The sequence below is a fragment of the Rhipicephalus microplus genome, chromosome 7, assembly GCF_043290135.1.
Source record: "Rhipicephalus microplus isolate Deutch F79 chromosome 7, USDA_Rmic, whole genome shotgun sequence".
Lineage (NCBI taxonomy): Eukaryota > Metazoa > Arthropoda > Arachnida > Ixodida > Ixodidae > Rhipicephalus > Rhipicephalus microplus.
The window spans coordinates 138607962-138626195 of NC_134706.1; the positions used below are offsets into that span (position 1 = coordinate 138607962).

Consider the following 18234-nt stretch of genomic DNA (forward strand, 5'->3'; position numbering starts at 1 on the left):
TCACAGTGTTCTCCACATGAAACAGGTTCCCACCGTGTGTGGAATCTGTCCAGTTTTGTGTCCCCGTCAGTTTCGCACTGCGAAAAAAAACAAACTTGGTCACTATTAGAAACCAACTACCTCACCCAAGAGTATTGCTTGGTCTTTCCAATCTTCAATATTTTAACAAAGAAAGCATTGTGTGAAGCGACCCTGTGAAAGGAAGGTTTCAACCGCTGGTGTGAATTTGTTTACATCTAACGAATGCCGTCCACTACCGATATGTTGAGAACTTGTCGCTATATAAATACCACAAGTTAAAGAAATATACGCTGTGTACGAGACGATATCATGGGTCGAACAACGCTTTATTGCCTATAGTGACGAGTTTAAGTAGGCCAGGTGGGTGACGTCACGCTTACGTAGGAGCGACAGCTTGCGCTCGCTATCGCGGCCGCGCCAACTCGGTTACATCTTCCTTTCCTTGGGGCAATATAGGTCGCTCTGGCATGGGGTACCGACGAGGCTCGCGACGTTCCCGAGTGCTTCTCCGTGGTAGTGGCGGCTCTGGAACGGGACCCGAGCCTGGCAAGCCTGAGGAAGGTGTTGTGGTAGTGTCGGGGCATGGTAGCTCTGGAACCTCCCGGAGGTGTTCTCCTGTGCGTCGCATTTCTCGCGCCATCTTCTGTTTTTACCAGTACGGAGCGTGGAGCTCCCGCTGATCCCAGCACAATGAACGGGGACGACGTCCGTGTGTGCGTGTCGTACAACGAGGCCCTCTGACCCGGTGAGAGGGCGCGCAGGTCCCGAGCACCTCGATTGTAGTAGACCTTCTGCTTGTGGCGAATCTCCTGGAGACGGGAGTGCACCTTCCTGTTGGGCAATGGTGCCGGCTTCAGGTGGCAGGAGGGAACCGGGAGCAGTGTTCTCGTCTGTCGACCCATCAGCCTCTGCACAGGCGACATCAGAATAGCATCACGTGGAGTATTGCGCAACTCAAGCAGAGCTAAATGGAAGTCTGGGCTGTTATACGAACACTTCTTCAGCAGCGTTTTCGCTTCTTGAACTGCCCTTTCGGCCATGCCATTTGCGCGAGGGTGATAAGGGCTTGACGTCACGTGGGTGACTCCTAGTTCATGCAGAAATTCACGGAACTCTTGGCTACTAAAAGGGGGCCCGGTGTCACTACAGAGCTTCACTGGTAAGCCGTGGACAGAGAAAACTTTCGCGCACCACTTCTTCAAGTGCCAGGCTGTTGTGTATTGAAACTCCTTTATTTCAAAATAAAAGGAGTAGAAGTCTACAATTAGGGCAAACTCTTTACCACCGGCATGGAATAAGTCCATGCCAACCATTTCCCATGGCAGACTGGGGACATCATGCGACAGTAGAGGCATCTTAGTGTTTTGCTTTTGGTGAGCCTGGCAAACTTTGCAGGATGCTGCAACCTGGTCAATGTCACTCGACATGGATGGCCAAAACATGACACTCCTAGCCCGAACTTTCTTTTCCGCCCCCGAGTGGGCCAGATGAAGAAGCCGAAGGATTTCAGCTCTCTTAGCGCTTGGTACGGTTACCTTGTTGCTGCGAAAGACGATGCCATCTTGTGTATGCATCTCTTCTCGATACGCCCAAAATGGCCTGGAACATGCAGGGACGTCCTCTTTGTTTTCCGGCCAGTCAGTCTCTGCATAGGATTGGATGGGCGACAGAGCAGGATCCTTGGTGGTTGCCACACGTAGTTCCTCGAGGCGACGCTCAGAAGCTGGAACAAGGGCAATGACGTTAACATTGAAGCGCTTGGTTTCTTCCGTCAATAACGCCTTGCTTGGAAAACGAGAGAGCGCATCAGCCAAAAACAGCTCTTTTCCTGGCTTGTACAGTAGATTAATGGCGTATCGCTGCAATGTCAGTCGCATTCGTTGCAGTCTAAGTGGGCACTGGTGAAGTGGTTTACTGAAAATTGGCACCAACGGACGATGGTCGGTTTCCACCGTAACCTCAGATTGGCCGAAAAATATAGTCGCGAAATTTTTCGCAGCCATGCACAATCGCCAGAGCTTCCTTTTGAATCTGCGCGTACCGCGTCTGAGCATCGCTGAGCGATCTAGACGAGAAAGCGATAGGGCGGCCGTCTTGTATCAGAACGGCGCCAACGCCCATGTGGCTGGCGTCAACAGAGAGGGTGACTGGCTTTTTCGGATCGAAGCAAGCAAGCACTGGCGCTGTTACTAAGGCTTGGCGCAGCTCATTGAAGCTGCATTGCTCTTTTTCTGTCCAGACACAGGCAATATCTTTGCGCAGCAATGTTATAAGTGGTGCGGTGAGTACAGACATTCGAGGAATGAAGCGCTGCACGTAATTCATCGTTCCGAGGAAGACTTTCAATTCCTTACTGTTACTTGGCGCTGGCATGTCCAAAATGGCTTGGACGCGATTGGGTCCCAGGCTCAGTCCTTGCGTGGTGAAAACGTGTCCCAAGTAGCAAACTTGCTCTTGCAAAGACACATTTCTGTGAGTTCAGATGGAGGTTGTGCTCTCGGCAGCGTGCAAGCACCCCGGTCAAGTTGTTGTCATGTTCTTCCTTCGTTGTGCCCCAGACTAATAGGTCGTCCATTACAACCGCTACTCCAGACAGGACCTCCAAGAGGCGGTGCATGGCTGCTTGAAATATTTCTGGGGCGGAAGCAATTCCAAAAGGCATGCGGATAAACCGATAGCGCCCGTAGGGCGTGCTCATTGTGCACAATCTGGAGCTGCTGTCAGAAAGTTTTATTTGCCAGAACCCGGACGTTGCGTCCAAGGTAGAAAAATATTTAGCTCCAGCTAGTCGTTGCGCGACCTCTTCTAGAACAGGCATAGGGTAGTGTTCACGCAGAATAACCTTGTTAAGCTCCGTTGGGTCGAGACAAATTCTTACTTTATCACCTTTAACTACGGCTACCATATAGCTTGACCATTCTGTTTGTTCGGTTACCTTGGTTATGACGTTGTGCTCCTCCATGCGTTGAAGTTCGGCCTTTACTTTTTCTTCAATGGCGACCGGAACCCTTCTGGCTGGCACAACAACACCGAGGGTTTGAGCTTCATTTCGTACTCAAAATTTTTCAGCTGTCCCAATCCTGTGAAAACATCGGTGAAGGGCTGAGCCGCCGGCTAGAGTTGCTGCGTCTCGACGCTATCAACCCGATAAATCAACCCAAGGCTTTCTGTTGCTGCTCCGCTGAGGGTCACCGGCACGTTTTGCTCTATGACGAAGAAGGTTTCATCGTGCTGTTTATCGTTCACGGATAGCGACAACTTTACTTTAAACTGCGCAGTCGTTTTGTGGCCGAAAAAACTCGTTAACGTGGCTCGGCAGGCTTCACGAGTCTTTCTCGGAAGCGACAAAACATCTTCCTTTGAAATCACGCAACAGTTTGCCCCAGTATCAAGTTTGCAGACCATCGGACGGCCTTCAATAGAAACTGTCGCGGTCCACTGGTCGCTAGCGAGTGCGTTCACGGTTAAAGCTTCCAGAAAAAAAATCTGACCTTTCGTCAACATGTAGCTCTCGTATTTCCCTGCGCTTTGCATCTTCGCTGTGCAAGAAGGATGACTGCGAGCATGCTTGGGCGAAATGATTCAATCCTCCGCATTTCTTGCACGCTTTTCCTGTTGCTGGGCAGCGGCTTCCGCGGTGAACTTTGTAGCCACATTTGTTACATGGCTTTGTTACTCTGGCCAACGCATTTACGACTGCAGTTTCAGCGCCTTCAGTGGTGCCACGTATCTGTCGAAACTGCTCCTCGCCTTCCTCTTGGATGCGACAGATTTCGACTACTCTTTGGTAAGAGGGGTTTCCAGAAATTAACTTTTTTTGCAGTCCCTTGTCTCGGATACCGAGTATGATGCGGCTACGAAGCATGCGCTCTTCTAAGTCTCCAAAATCGCAGTGTTGGGCTAGCGTTCGCAATTCGACAAGCCAGTCATTGAAACTTTCGTCCTCTTTTTGGTCTCGGGAGCCGAAGCAAAACTCGTGGTAAGTGAGGTTCTTCACGGGCTGGTAGAGGTATTCAAAGTTTTTTTATTATAAGGGTTACATCGGTTGTGTCCTCTCCTGGCTCAAACTTGAACGAAGCGAACACTTTTCTAGCCTCTTCCCCAATGGTCACTAAAAGCGTCGCCGCCTGCACTTCTTTTGGTTGTTTGTTCAGGTGAGTTGCCGTGGAAAACAGTTCAAACTCACTTTTCCAGGTCTTCCACACAAGCCAAGCGTCTCGCGATGTGTCGAGGGGCTTCGGAGGTGGCAGGAGCGTTGTCGGCAACGCAGGCGGTGTCGGCAACGTAGGCGGTGTCGGCAACGTAGGCGGTGTCGTCATGCTGGCTGTTTTCCGCTGCCACCATGTGTACGAGACGATATCATGGGTCGAACAACGCTTTATTGCCTATAGTGACGAGTTTAAGTAGGCCAGGCGGGTGACGTCACGCTTACGTAGGAGCGACAGCTTGCGCTCGCTATCGCGGCCGTGCCAACTCGGTTACATACGCTTACTCATGTCAGCGCTGCAACATTCGGAGAAGAACTGAAAGTCTTACATATTTACCAATTCGGATGAAACTTTATAAAACAACAAACTTTTTCAACAAAGTGAAAATAAATGAATTTTGTTTAAACAGCCGCTCGACCTTACTTCAACTACCTATGTTCGGAACGAAGAACTGAATGCCAGCAAAGCTGGGCATGCCCTATGACCCCATGCTTCCGGTAGCAACAACATAAGAAATTAAGACCATCATTTAACACTTTAAGTAGAAATGTATTGAGAATCATATTTAAAACTTTGAAAATGGACTATTAAACATACGTAGTAGTCCAAGTGGCCATCGATACCGTGTTTAAGGCTCGAAAACAAAAGAAGGAATGTTCTAAATTGACTAATATGATAGGACGTAATATCGAAAACAATGAAGCTACATCGAAAAAAAAACATCACGTCCGTAGTATACCAAGGCAAAACAGAGTTTTACTTATATAATACAGCGCTTTTCAAGCACTAGCCCCAAAGTGCTTGCAGCTACATCCCTTCTTATTCTGTCACACAATATTAAGCCATACATTACATTTTTGTGTCTGTTTAAGTTCAAGTGAACATTGGTAGATCCCATGTTGCAGAGCTCTTTGGGTTGATAATTGTATCTTTCAGCATTAAGTTAGAAAGATGACATAGGGTGGCTTTTTCCTTTTTTATACCTAAGGGCGGTGGTTGCCGTCACGCGTGCACACTTAGAATCGGACATTTAAATGTAAGTTGCCAGACAAAACCTTGCACCTAGCATTTGGACCGTCACCACAGGAGATGGTGCATGCCGGCACTCCGACAGCATGAGATGCCTCGCCCCCCCCCCCAAAAAAAAACAATGTCCGCCTTCCCCCCCACTCCCCCCAAGCACTCCGTACACAGATAGTTAAATGGAGATAGGTGAAACGTGCGGCTACGGCGTTAAGCAGTGGTTCAACCCGAAGCCTTTCACAATTATGGGGCACTTGTTTGTGCTCCTTCATGAGGTTAGACAAACCCTTAGCTTGGGTTTACCACAGTGCTTATTTCACATGCCACACATTCTGCCTCATATGATCACGGTCATTGAGGAGCGTAATAAGTGGTTAAATGCGTTCCCAATGCGGTAATCTCAGTAGTTGTCCTGGAACCCCATGCAGGTGGTCACAGACGTCACAGCTGAGCTTAAAATGCCGCTGGAGAAACTCTCGGCAAATGCCGGCGTTTGAACGCGTTCACGAAATCGTCACGTTGACGTTGTCGTGCACGCGACGGTGATTCTAGAGCTTGGCATTGTTGCAAGCGTTTGACATCACGAGTTAACTCGGTGGCAAGGTTTTGCGGGATCCGCCCGCCACCAGCACTGCATTCCCTTTCACAATTTAGCGCGCCTTGGAAGGCTGTAAAGTAATCGGTACGCAGTTCCTACCGGCGCTTGGTCTTCCGAGACTTTTTTTGTGCCCGGACTGCATCATCGGCCCACTGGATGCGTACTCTTTCACATTTCCTCTGTCAATGATAGTTTAGAGTAATCGGCGGGTTATCCATGTGTAAAAATTAAACATAAATTGATGCGTGCACCCTCGCCATTCCTGCTGCGACGGGGTGGACGACGTCATTCGCAATTCAGACAAAGGCACATGTGCTTAGGCATGGCACTAAGATCGACTAACTGATGTTGCTGCCAATGAAGACCGCTTGTGACACTGCTGTCATACAGTTTTTCGTTTTTCCTTGCCATGTACAGCTCTCGCTGTATTATCCCACAGCAATAACGAAATTCCACCAAGACCTGCCATCACCAGCTACCTGACCGAGAAGAAAAAGCGGCAGGTCTCACACCTGCCTTGGCAAATGACGTCAGGAGAAGCATGCGCTTTCATTTATTGCATCCTTAAAGGCCCGAGGGCATTACATAAGGGGGGGCAAAAAATACGCTGTGAATGTGTATAATTCAAGTTGAACAAATTATTATAAACAGTACAGTTCTAATATGGTAGTTTGGTCAAAAATGACAACAAAAAAGAATCAAATAACACACAAAAGAAACGCTTTGGCTGGGAATTAGAGAACAAATAACTAGGCACAAGCAAATTATACATACAGTACATTGGTAGAATATATTTAGAGCCACGGGTTAATGGGTGGAATCAAAGTGGGATTCTAATTTTGCGCGGAATGATGTGCGGTCAGGTGTGGCAACAATGGTATCGGGAAGGTGATTCCAAAGTGTTATTGCTTGGGGGAAAAAGGAGTCGTTCATTGCGGATGTACGGCCGTTGATTCGTGCAATGGGGTTTGAATGATTAATGCGGGAAGAAGTTCTGTTTGGGGGCTGTAAAAGTTCGTGTCTTGATTGGGGTCGGAAAAAGAAACTGTGGAGGAGGCATAGGCGCGAGATGAGGCGGCGCGACGCGAGTGATGGCAGTTCAATTGATTGTTTTATGGCGGTGACGCTGATTTCTCTGGAGTACTGTAAGGTTATAAAGCGGGCAGCGCGGTTTTGAACTGCTTCTAGTTCGCTAACGAGGTATGCCTGGGATGGATTCCAAATGGACGATGCGTATTCGAGCTTTGGCCGTACGTATGTTAAGTATGCTAGTTTTTTAACGTCAGGAGATGCTGATTTGAGGTTACGGCGCAGAAAACCAAGCGTACGCAGAGCGTCTGAGCAGATGGACTGTACGTGCGGTGCAAATGAAAGAGATGGGTACATGTGCACTCCGAGATACTTGTATGACGAAGCCGAATCGAGAGGAAGCGAATTGATAAAGTATGTATGATGCACAGTGGTGCGTTTACGGGAAAATGACATCGATTTGCATTTGGTTAGATTTAACGGCATTGATGAGTCTTGGCACCATAGCGCAACTGTGTCGAGGTCTTGCTGTAGTTTAGTACTGTTTTCAAAGTTGTGAATGGGGGAGTATATGACACAGTCATCCGCAAATAGTCGAAGTTTTGTTTGAATGTTTGTTGGCAGGTCGTTTATGAATATTAAAAATAGAAGAGGTGATAAGCCCGCACCCTGAGGGACGCCTGATGATACGTGAGTTTTAGAGGAGTTATGATTATTAGCAGAGGTGAATTGTTTACGGTTGGAGAGGTTCACCTGAAGCTTATCTAAAACGCTTTATTACTCATATTAACGCGATTTTTTTCACTACATCAAGCCTGCCGAAGGCAAGTTTGCAATGTAGTTTTAGCCCTAACGTGAATCTGTGGTAGAATGCGGGGCGGGAACGCAGGAGACATGTGTTTTAATCCCATTGTGTCTTAGTGTTTTTCAGTTGCTTCGTTTCTTTTAGATGCGAAACGTTTCTTAACGAACTTCGGCAATTTTGAGCGTATCTATCTATCTATCTATCTATCTATCTATCTATCTATCTATCTATCTATCTATCTATCTATCTATCTATCTATCTATCTGTCTATCTATCTATCTATCTATCTATCTATCTATCTATCTATCTATCTATCTATCTATCTATCTATCTTTACAAACCAACCTTGACATTACCTCACGTTTTCCTGAAGTCTCTGTACTCTATACATGCGTCATAACTTCATAAGGGCACAGAAATGGTAGCATGTTAAATGAAATCAACAAGATTGGTTCGTAAATGCTGATCTACTTTATTCATCGAGTGCAACAAAGGCTTAACACGGATAAGGAAAACTTGAGGTAAGGATGAGGTTGGTTTGTGGATGCGGGCCTTCGTATCTGCCCAGGAACGACGAGAACACACATGGGCAATTTTAACGAGCGAGCGTTAAGCAATACATGACATAGGTATATAGCGCCGACCCAACGAAGGCATATAATAAATGTCAGTGTTAAAAAAAACCTGACATAGGCAGCGTTGACCTCCCCCCCCCTACCCCCAATGAATGCAAATAATAAATTTCAGTATTCCAGCAGGACTGGAACCCAAGCATTCTGCGTGGCAGTCAAGTATTCTACCACAGAGATAGACCTGGTCTCGGAACTACTTTTGAAATAGAAGCTAATCTTCATGAAAGATGAGTAGTGGTTGAAGTGCTGCCTAAAAAAACTCCATATGTACTCCTTTCATACAGCCGTCACGTCGGGCTAACGTCGATTACGTTTTGTTTCCATGCGCTGAAGTTCATTTATGTAGCAGAGTCCAGGGCTATCATCTTCGCGAGTATCAGGGCTTCATATCAGCTTCTGGTGTTGCTAATACGCATGTTCTATTCGGCATCGTTGCACAAGTGCGAACAACTGGTTATATAAACATCTGCATTTTATCAACATACGTCTGTGCGTGTAACGTTTGTATATATATTTAGCATCATTTTATAACGTTTCGCTTAATAAAAAAATTCAACACGATCACCTTCCTCCCGCATGCTCGCATAACGTCAGTGTCCAGGTACGTGGGATCTGCCAAATTTTTTTTTTATTACGCGCGATAGAGGTTATGGACACCGGTGACAGCGGCGGCGGTGACGGACAACTACGGCGCACGTGACCCTTGTGGCGATTTCCCAACAGGTTTCACTGTAAAAACTCGGGTGTTTTAAATTTCCAAATTCATCGAGAGCGAAGTGCAACTGATCATATTGTGGTTTCTGCGAAGGTAAATGTTCAATACTGCTACTAATAATGAAACATGCAACGTGGTAAAGTGGGTATTTCCTCGTTTTTTTTATTCGGCAGTATTGCGGTTGCTGCCACGTCTCTGTAAATGGCTATTACACCTTTACTGCATTTCCGTTACTGCAACAAGAAGTCAGCTCAGCTATCAAGTTTTCGCCACCAGCATAGGCATGTGGTGGGTCGTTCCTACCTCCTATCTTAATGAACAAACTGGAGATATTACAATACCAAACGTATCTAGCCAGCAATCAAGCCACAGAAGACCACGCATGTGTGGGGCCTACGTAATGTGTGCTATCTGGAGATATGTGATGCTTACATTGCTTTGTTTCATCTACTTGCGGTAGCATTATGAACCCACGTTACTTCTGTATTGGTAGTTTTTTAACTGCTGATGTTAACCTTCAGTTTCTTCTAGTTAGTAACTTGACGGCTTTAGATGACTTACAAAACGCAAAAGAGAGGCCACTCGCGTCTATGACATCAGCTTATAACCACCTGACAAAATTATTAAATAGCCATAATAAAGCGCCACTTGTCACCAAGATATAATAGTAGTGATATGACAACGTCATAACATGGCATAGTAGTGCCGTGAAAAGGGGGCTGATTTGGTACGCACTCGGAAAACACGTGAGTTGGAAAAAGCATCGATTGTCGGCAATTTCAGAGGCCCTCTAAAACCAAGTTCGGTGCACAGCTTTTCGGAGGAAGTTGATGCAATCAATTGGGAAAAAAGCTTTATGGCTTTCATCATCAAGTTCGTAATATCTGGTGTAATACGTTCAGTAACCATGATATGCTTATGAGAGATGCCTAAGGAGAGGCTCCACAAGTTTTGACAATATGGTGTTTTTTATGGCACTCTGACATAGAACTCCAACGACACGCGACCGCCGCAACCATGATTGAACCCGTGACCTTTAAGTCAGCAGAACAGTTACACTTTTCGACAGAAGCGGACGTGTTGTTCTAGTTTGGCAAATACATCAAACACCACGAAAAGTTTCTCAGCAGGATGCGTCGAATGATTAAGGAGCAACTGCGAAACAGTAACGAGTAAGGAAATTCCGCAGCGTGAATTCCGACAATTGATGATACGATACAATGCTGCGTTCTAATGTAACCACGAAGAAAGATGACTTTGATTGAAGTTAGCATGCTAATAGAACGTATGCTCTGGTTTAACGCTTGCGTATTGATTCCTCTAACTTCCTTGCTGAAATGAAACGTCGGGACTAAAGCATTGAATTGCGATTTCAGGGCAGGCCTTTGTCGACTAATAATAGAGAAGCGAATGCAAGCAGACAGCCATTCTATTAACGAAATAATAAATGTGACGCAGGCAACACGACAATCCAAGGTTATGAAGGTCTCAAAAGTGGATTTGTGTTGATTAAGATTTAAGATAAGGGGTCATTTATTCACAAAAATATGTTTAAAAGTCTAACAAAACTTTCGATTACTAGCACGCCTTATACACAGAAAATTTTTTGCCAAATGTAAGCGTTTATTGCGGGTGCAATATATTTTTCATTTTTCATAAGTAAACACTCTATTGGATATGGTTCTATGTCGCCATTTATAACTAAAACTCGATATAAAACAGAAGAATTATAGAACCTAAAGTAAGCTTCGTCCAGTGAAATAAGCCAGAACAAAAATGATATGAATAGTAAGAACATTGTGAGTGAATAATAAAAAAATGCAGCAATGCATAGGTTACTCTGGTATTACAGACAGCCATATTAATTTTCTTGTTATAGCTACACGAGTGGATGATCTCTGCGCCTCACTAATATAACAAGGAAGTGCATTACGCTTTAGTCAAGACTCGTTATTACATCTATGCTTAATCGCGCCCAAGAAATCGCAAAAGATTTTTGAGAAAAATGAACAAAAAATGCTTTCATACATAGGTATTGCTGACACAGGGTAACAAGGAGCAACGTTTATAAAACCTATTGAGTTTTAAAATTCAGCGGTGTTGCGCAGCGCCGGCGCAAGTAGTGGCTTGAAGTGGCGCAGCTGCCATAACAGGCTTCCGGCAGTCCAACAGTCTGCGCCGCATCGTGTGTGTGTTTGGCTGTGGTTGTGCTGTGTTCAGGTGTTGTAGTTCAGACTGAAGTTATTTTGCTCGCTGTTGCGTTCTATGCTGCGTGGAGTTGGTGCGTCTGCAATGTGAACTTGTGCACTTGGAGGCAGAACCGATCAAAACACTAAAAATTCCCTGAGTCACTTCTGCTGGCTGGGCTTCACGTGACAAAGCTGACCGTGCAGCATAAAATCGCCCTATTCCCCGTCTTTAGGAAATGCTGTCGGACAAATAGCAAGTTTGTGATGTGCCTTTTTATGCCGAGGTCATCTTGAGAACGTACAAGGACTTCGTCGGTCGGAAAAGAGTTGCAATCGCTTGCGGTGATGAAGAAAATTTTGGCAAAGGAAACTGTGCGTTAGGTTCGAACTTGGTGCGTTCTATCGCATTCATTTTAACCTCTTGTTTGAAAAATTCCCACTTTGTTTCCAAGTCATCTTTTTGATTACCGTGGAGTTTCGTGAGGGATTCGGTTAGATCTTTACCATAAAATTCATCTTTCAAGATATGGCTGTTTAGTTTCCACAAGTACCAGTTAAATTTCGGAATCCTGTCTTTAGCGCCAAGTCTGAAACTAATCATACAGTTGTCGCTGAATGACACTGTTGTAACAACATATTCATCACAGCACATAATAAGGTCCAGTGATATGTACGTTCTGTCTAAACGTGCGTGGCTTTGACCTTGAAAAGGCGTAAACTGAACACTGCAATTAGATATACATAAACCAACATCTTCCAGGCCATTTTCTGCAATAATCTCATTTAAGAACACTGCGCTTTTATCAAATGACTGGGCTGGCTTGGCACGGTCCTCCTTTCTTCAAACACAGTTAAAATCACCAAAAAGGACTAAATATTTGTCACAATCCAGTAAGTTACTTATTTCTTCAAAGAAAACTTTCCCTTACTGTCTCGGTTCGGAGCTTAAACGCATATGACACGCCATTCGAAATTCAAGAAAGAAAAATCACACACTACGTAGCGTCCTTTATCGCTGCTTTCTACACTTCTTTCAACAACGCCTATTGATCGTAGTATGAATAGTGCACACCCTCCTGATAAGCCATCAACATGGGATACACAGATGTTATACATTGAGCGAAAAAATAACGTCATATCATCGGTATCTTTCTCTGTCGCTATTTTAGTTTCCTGCACAGCAATCCCATCCAAGTCATGCTCCGAAAACAGCCTACTCAACTGGTACTGCCACCTTCTTGAAGCTAATCCAGGCACATTTAAGCTGGCAAAACGCATTGCTCTTTTGAGTTTCAGGCCCAATTTTTTAAATACAAGTAGCTGCGCACCATACCGTATTAGCTGAACTCCGCCTATTTAGTCGTCTGGTGCACCTTTTTGGTAGAAGGTGACACATAATGCGTTGTCAAGAGGCCGGTTTTTCCGCCCTCTTTTCCCCATCTGTTATATTATGTTTGACCACCAGTCGTTGTCTCCGAAGGAGAGCTGCTTTCGCTGGCGGTTCTTGATTGCTGATATCACTTGATTCTATTGAGGCTGCGTCTCGTGGTCGTTTCCCTCCCGTACCTGGTTCCTCGGCGTCGTGCCACTACATGGCACCACCCTCGGCAGGTTTCTGGACAGTTTGAGTAGATGATTCGCTCTCATCTGTTGGAGCGGTTGCATCGTTTAAAACATCAGTCTCCATTGCGCTCGTCAATGATTCGGCGGCCGCTTGCATACACGCAGGTTCACTTGTTTTTCCTGCTTCTTTCACATCCATCACGCCTCCTGTACTGAACTTTTTGTTCCGCAAAAGTCACCTGTAATTTCGCCGATGCATCCGCGATAGGTTGCACTCCCCCACTGTCAGTAGACCTTAACGGTTTTTTCTGGAATCGCGTCATGCCTGCTGCACTAGGTGTTTTTCCTTCACAAGCCGTTTTTGATTTCACCGATTCTTCTGCTTCGGCCTCGTCCATAGTGAGCTTGGATCCCGGTGTTCAGTATAGCTGCTGCATACGTCTTCGTGCAGTTCCCAGGAGCGTGTCTAAAACGCTTGCAAGTGTCACACCGCGGGACTCGACAGTCCCTCCTAATGTGGCCAATCTGCTGGCAGCGCAAACACCGCGGCGCTCTTCCGGTTGCCACAATAAGTGCGAGCTCTCCTCCAGCTCGTAACTGGTGAGGTATATCGTCCAGCGTAACGTTAGCCTTTAGCCGGAACGTCACGGTTCTCGTCATGGTATTCTGCTGGGTGTAGCCGTCAAGTCGCCATTCATCCATTCCTACATCAAGCACCGTCCCGTAGGGGGTCGGTTCATTTCGTACGTCCTCTTCTCTTACGTGGTAGAGCAACCAATGCAGCTTCAGACGGACGTCGTGGTGGCTTGGGTCAATTATCATGCATTTGAGGCCTTTCACTGTCAATTGCGGATCAGTTCAAAGTTTCTTTACACCTTCAGTGCTTCGGCACGTCACTGCCCACACGTGGTTCATTTGATAAGCGCCGAGCGCAAGAACCTCGGTGGGCTGAACACGTCGAAAAAGTGTTTAGCGAAAGTCTTCCGCGTGACAAGGTCTTCCTTTTACTTCGGCATGCAGAAAAACAGTGTTCTGAACCACATACCCAATCGGCAGAGGGGGCAAAATAACAGCATAATCCTGGGGCATTTCAATCTTGGAACGGCGGCTAAGCTGAGCCGCCGATGCCGCTCCGACGGAGCTCATGATACACACGTCCACACGTTTTCGCGACAGGAAGTGGAATCGGGCCACTCCAGAGAACGTTGTTCACTGTTCAAAGGGCAAGCTATTTATATATACCACAAACCGCTGCTGTATTTTCGGAATTACCAGAAAAGTGGCACAATGAGCGCATGTCGCCACATCGCGCAGGAGTGCCTGCTCTAATTTCTTACGCGTACTTTGCGCGGTAGGAGAAGGGGATCGACGCACCTTCGCGCGCCCTATCTCGCAGTGGCGAGGAGGGGAGGATCGTATGCCTTGGCAGGCCTCGAGCTTCACGTGGGATGATTCTGCTGTAGTTACCGGGCTCACAAATGTCACTGCATTCATTGCAGCATGGCATAAAATGACTATATGACGAACATATTTGACTATTCTTAACATTAAATTCATGACAATTATGCCATAAATGTCATGATTTACATTTCATGGTCTTTGCTCTTGCGGTGGTTTCGTTGCCATGTCATCCCCGCCGTGGTGGACGCCAGGCACCTGTCCTGCCATAGACTCGCAGCGTGCGCTGCGTTGCTGTGACGCATGCGCGTTTCAGAGCGTCCGGCGTCCATACGTCTCGAAAACAGGCAGACGCAGTGCTGTCATGGTAACGCATTGGTGCCATATGCAGCATGTCGCATTTCGCACCGGTTGCCGTCGGGCTGCGCTGACGGATGCTGGTCGCGCTGGTCGCACTTGGGGTCAGAGTATAGAGTGCTTGTGTTTTGATAACGTAGTGTTGCTGTGAACGTTACGTTAGAGTATATTGGGCCCTTCCTGATGCACTCGAGGTCGTTTCGCTAGCTCCACATGTGCCAAATTTGGTGTTACGTGACGTCAACGGATGACGAAGGTATATGACTGGTGCAAACATGATAATCATCAGACGCGTGTCATGTAAAAACATCACGACATACCACACTGATAGCGTGCTCGCGGTCGCTTCGCTTGCTCCAAATATACTAAATTTAGCATCACGTGACGTGAATAGATGACGAAAAAAAACGACACATTTGAACATGATAATCATGACACGGAAGTCATTTACTGCAGGATTTACCTCCAGCTAGTAACGTTGTGGTGATTTGAAAGTGGCATATCAGCCTTCCTAATTCGGGCTTCGCATATCATTGATTCCCACTGTACGTGATATCTGAATTTTTTTTACTTTTTGAATCGCCATTGACCGCAATAAAACGCCAATTTTCGTAAGCACATCAAGTGTATACTTTTTATACTGAAAGAAAATGCGGAAGGGCTGTGTAAAAAAAAACAGGCGAAAGCTCTTCCGACCACTTCGTACCGCAAGCGGTAAATGGCGTGTATAAATTGCTCACCGTTTATATGCCACCGCACACGTGACAAGTGGTATATTTCACTAAGGTGGCGTGCTGCGAAAAGAAAAATTTCTGTTCGGAATTCCCGTCTTAGAGGTGGACCGAACGACATTCTGATGAGCGTAAAATTATCTATATTGGAAGTTCACGTGTGTCTTGACGTCTTCATGCACAAAATTTTATTTCGGGGGAACCCTTTGCCAAAAAATGTTCCCAAAAGAAACGAAAAAGTGGCTGTCTTAGTTGAAAAGATGTCAGGTGGTCGCCTGAGGTGACCACCACGCAGTAAGGCTCTACTGGTCACTTTCGGTGAAATAATAGCGCTTCATTTGTATAGTCCTTAGCGTTAGCTACTGGTATATCGTGCTTTTCTGTACTACCAACATAGCAGAAAGAGCACATATCCAAATCTCTATAAAAACATCTCAGTTTGACGTTATAGCGCGCCTTGAAGACGTCATGTCACATGGAGGTGCATGGAAGTGCAAAAAAGAAGCGCCATCTTCGTCAGGCTGCCACGTTCTTTAAAATATCACCCAATTAAAAATACGACACTCGAGGCTCACGTCTTTCAACAGGAAACAATGAAAACGTGGTTGTCTGAGCTGACCACCATGCAGAAAAAAGATGAAAGGGGGCCATTTAACTGGCAAACCAGGAGCTACAAATAACATGGTTGATCTCTCCGTCGCAGTAATTGGTATAACACGAAAGCAAAATTTGTTTTTATAAAACTTGTATGTTTACTGCACTTTAATAATAGAGTGCTTGCCCACTATCTCCTAAAGTTTCAGGGCTAATTAATAAACGTGATTGCATCGACGTGGAAACTTAGTGATACATTTTCATTTTGAGGACTAATATCGCTGATCACTGATCAAACAAGCCCTTCTGGTCGTAGATATCTGTGGATGCTGTATCAGTTAACGGCGATAGGGTAATGAGAGGAAGCGGCGAGACAGCCAAGAGAGCCATCACTTAGGGCCCTCTGTACTGGAACCAAGGTCAACTACTCGCAGCATCTCAGAGTATTGCGCGTTCCCGCCAATAGAGTTCCATACAATATTACCTAGAAAGAAATCTGGTGCTCACATTGTGTACCCAATAAGAATTATGGGAAGCACAGGCTTCGGATTGAATTTCGTTAGCTAGGGAACTGTCTATAATTTCTTTTTTACACTTTTAGTTTCGTTGGTGGCAAAGCGTGGGTAGTGAAGTGCGCTGCAAAGCACTGAATAAGTGCCTTTGTTGTTCAAACAGTCTGAAGACAACTGAGTCTCAAATTAAATAAGGCTTTGGAACATAACAATACGTATTTCACTATTATGGTGAAGCGTCGTCCACTCACCACAGCGCATAGATATAGCCACCCGACAGTGGACCAGAGGGCGCGACGAAGCTCTTTAGGCTGCCTCAGCATTGTTGGTACCGACCGCCAGGGATACTAGAAAAAAACGAAACGCTCGCTGAACACAGCGACACGCTGAAGTGTCACTGCCCTTTTTGGCACGTTATCACAAAACGCTTCCTGGGCGCTTAAATAATCAGCCGTTACCCCTTGCTCACAATTTCAAAAGAAATATATGCACGTGCAAGTTCGGTTTTGCTGCATCTACTCGCTAGGCTACGCATCGGAAGACTCGGTTTTGCTGCGCCTACTCGCTAGGCTGTGTGTTCTGGTGCTACCATCAGATCTCGTAAACTGCATTGCCGGGAGCCTATAGCGTATTATGCCCGTGAAGAATATTACAGTCAGTTCACGTTTTTTTTTGTTAACGCGTCTTGCCTAAACTCAATTGAATCAACTGCAAAATGACGGCGAAGCTTAATAGACGCACTGTTACGCTCCTCTGACTCGACTTACAACGAAACGGGAGCTGCGTTCGAGGCAGATCTCTTCGTCAGAAGCACCTGGCACTGCAGCAGACGACACGTAAAGTGTTGACATTGATTTATATGTAGGATTTATTGTTTCAGAACCACCATATGATCATGAGAGAAGCCGTGGTAGAGGACTCCGACAATTTGAACCACTTGGGACTTTTCAACCACCACCTTAATTTGAGCACACTGGCCTACCGCATTTTAGCCTTTATCAAAAATGCAGCTGCTGCAACTGGGATTCGATCCCGTGACTGGCAGGTCAGCAGCCTAGTACCTTAGTCACGAGACCACCCTAGCAGGGTAAACCGTCAAGTGTTTCTCACTTGATGCTGTACTGTTACTCAAATAAATGAATGGTGCGCACTTTGGAGGGATAACAAGAATGTTTATTTTTAAATGTTGTAAAAAATAATTCATTATATCTAAATGCCAAACTAGGAACGCGAAGACGGAGCAACGCTATGCCCTGGAGGTCAAATTTGTCGAAGTTTCACTTCTACCTTATGATCGCGGGAATGTTTTCGGGGTGAAACTCCCTGTGCCGTGGGTCGTCGTAGTAGTAGGTAGCCACCTCCACGGCCGGACTAGAGGAGCGGCACGCACACACCTTTTTCAATTGAGGAGGAAAACCGCAAACATTAATCATATATAAAAAAGATAGTTGTTTCTGAAGAAATACCCTACATTGACAAGTATTCAAGTGTGCTCTTATATGGGTGCGCGCTAAAGAACCCCAGGTGGTCAAAATTTCCAAATCCCTCTACTACGGCGTCTCTCATACTACTAGGGTGTGTTTGGGACATTAAACTCTACATATCTATCAGTCAATGTTTTGAAAGCAAAAACACGGAAAGTGGATTGGGTTTCGTGTAGGTTGCATCACAGATAATCATGCAGAAAGGGTGTTATCTAACCAAGCAAGCAGCCTACGCTAGTATACTGGTTATTCCAGTGTGTCGGTAAGCACAAAAACAATGTTCACTTTTTTCGGACGCCTGAAACTACGGATTCTTCAGTCCTACCGGTCGTTTCTGCTCACCCCGCCTCTCACTATGGCTTTTAATCACGCTTT

At 45.8% G+C, this 18234-nt stretch overlaps 1 long non-coding RNA gene across 1 annotated transcript in view; it reads right to left on the bottom strand.

The window, feature by feature from the left end:
• Nucleotides 1-16725, bottom strand: part of LOC142767646 (uncharacterized) — a 33058-nt gene extending 16333 nt beyond the window's left edge. The window contains exons 1-2 of the long non-coding RNA XR_012885065.1: nt 16627-16725; nt 5-77 (exon numbers count right to left, since the gene is read on the bottom strand). This is a non-coding gene — a long non-coding RNA (uncharacterized LOC142767646). The remainder of the gene's footprint in view (nt 1-4; nt 78-16626) is intronic.
• Nucleotides 16726-18234: the final 1509 nt, after the last annotated feature.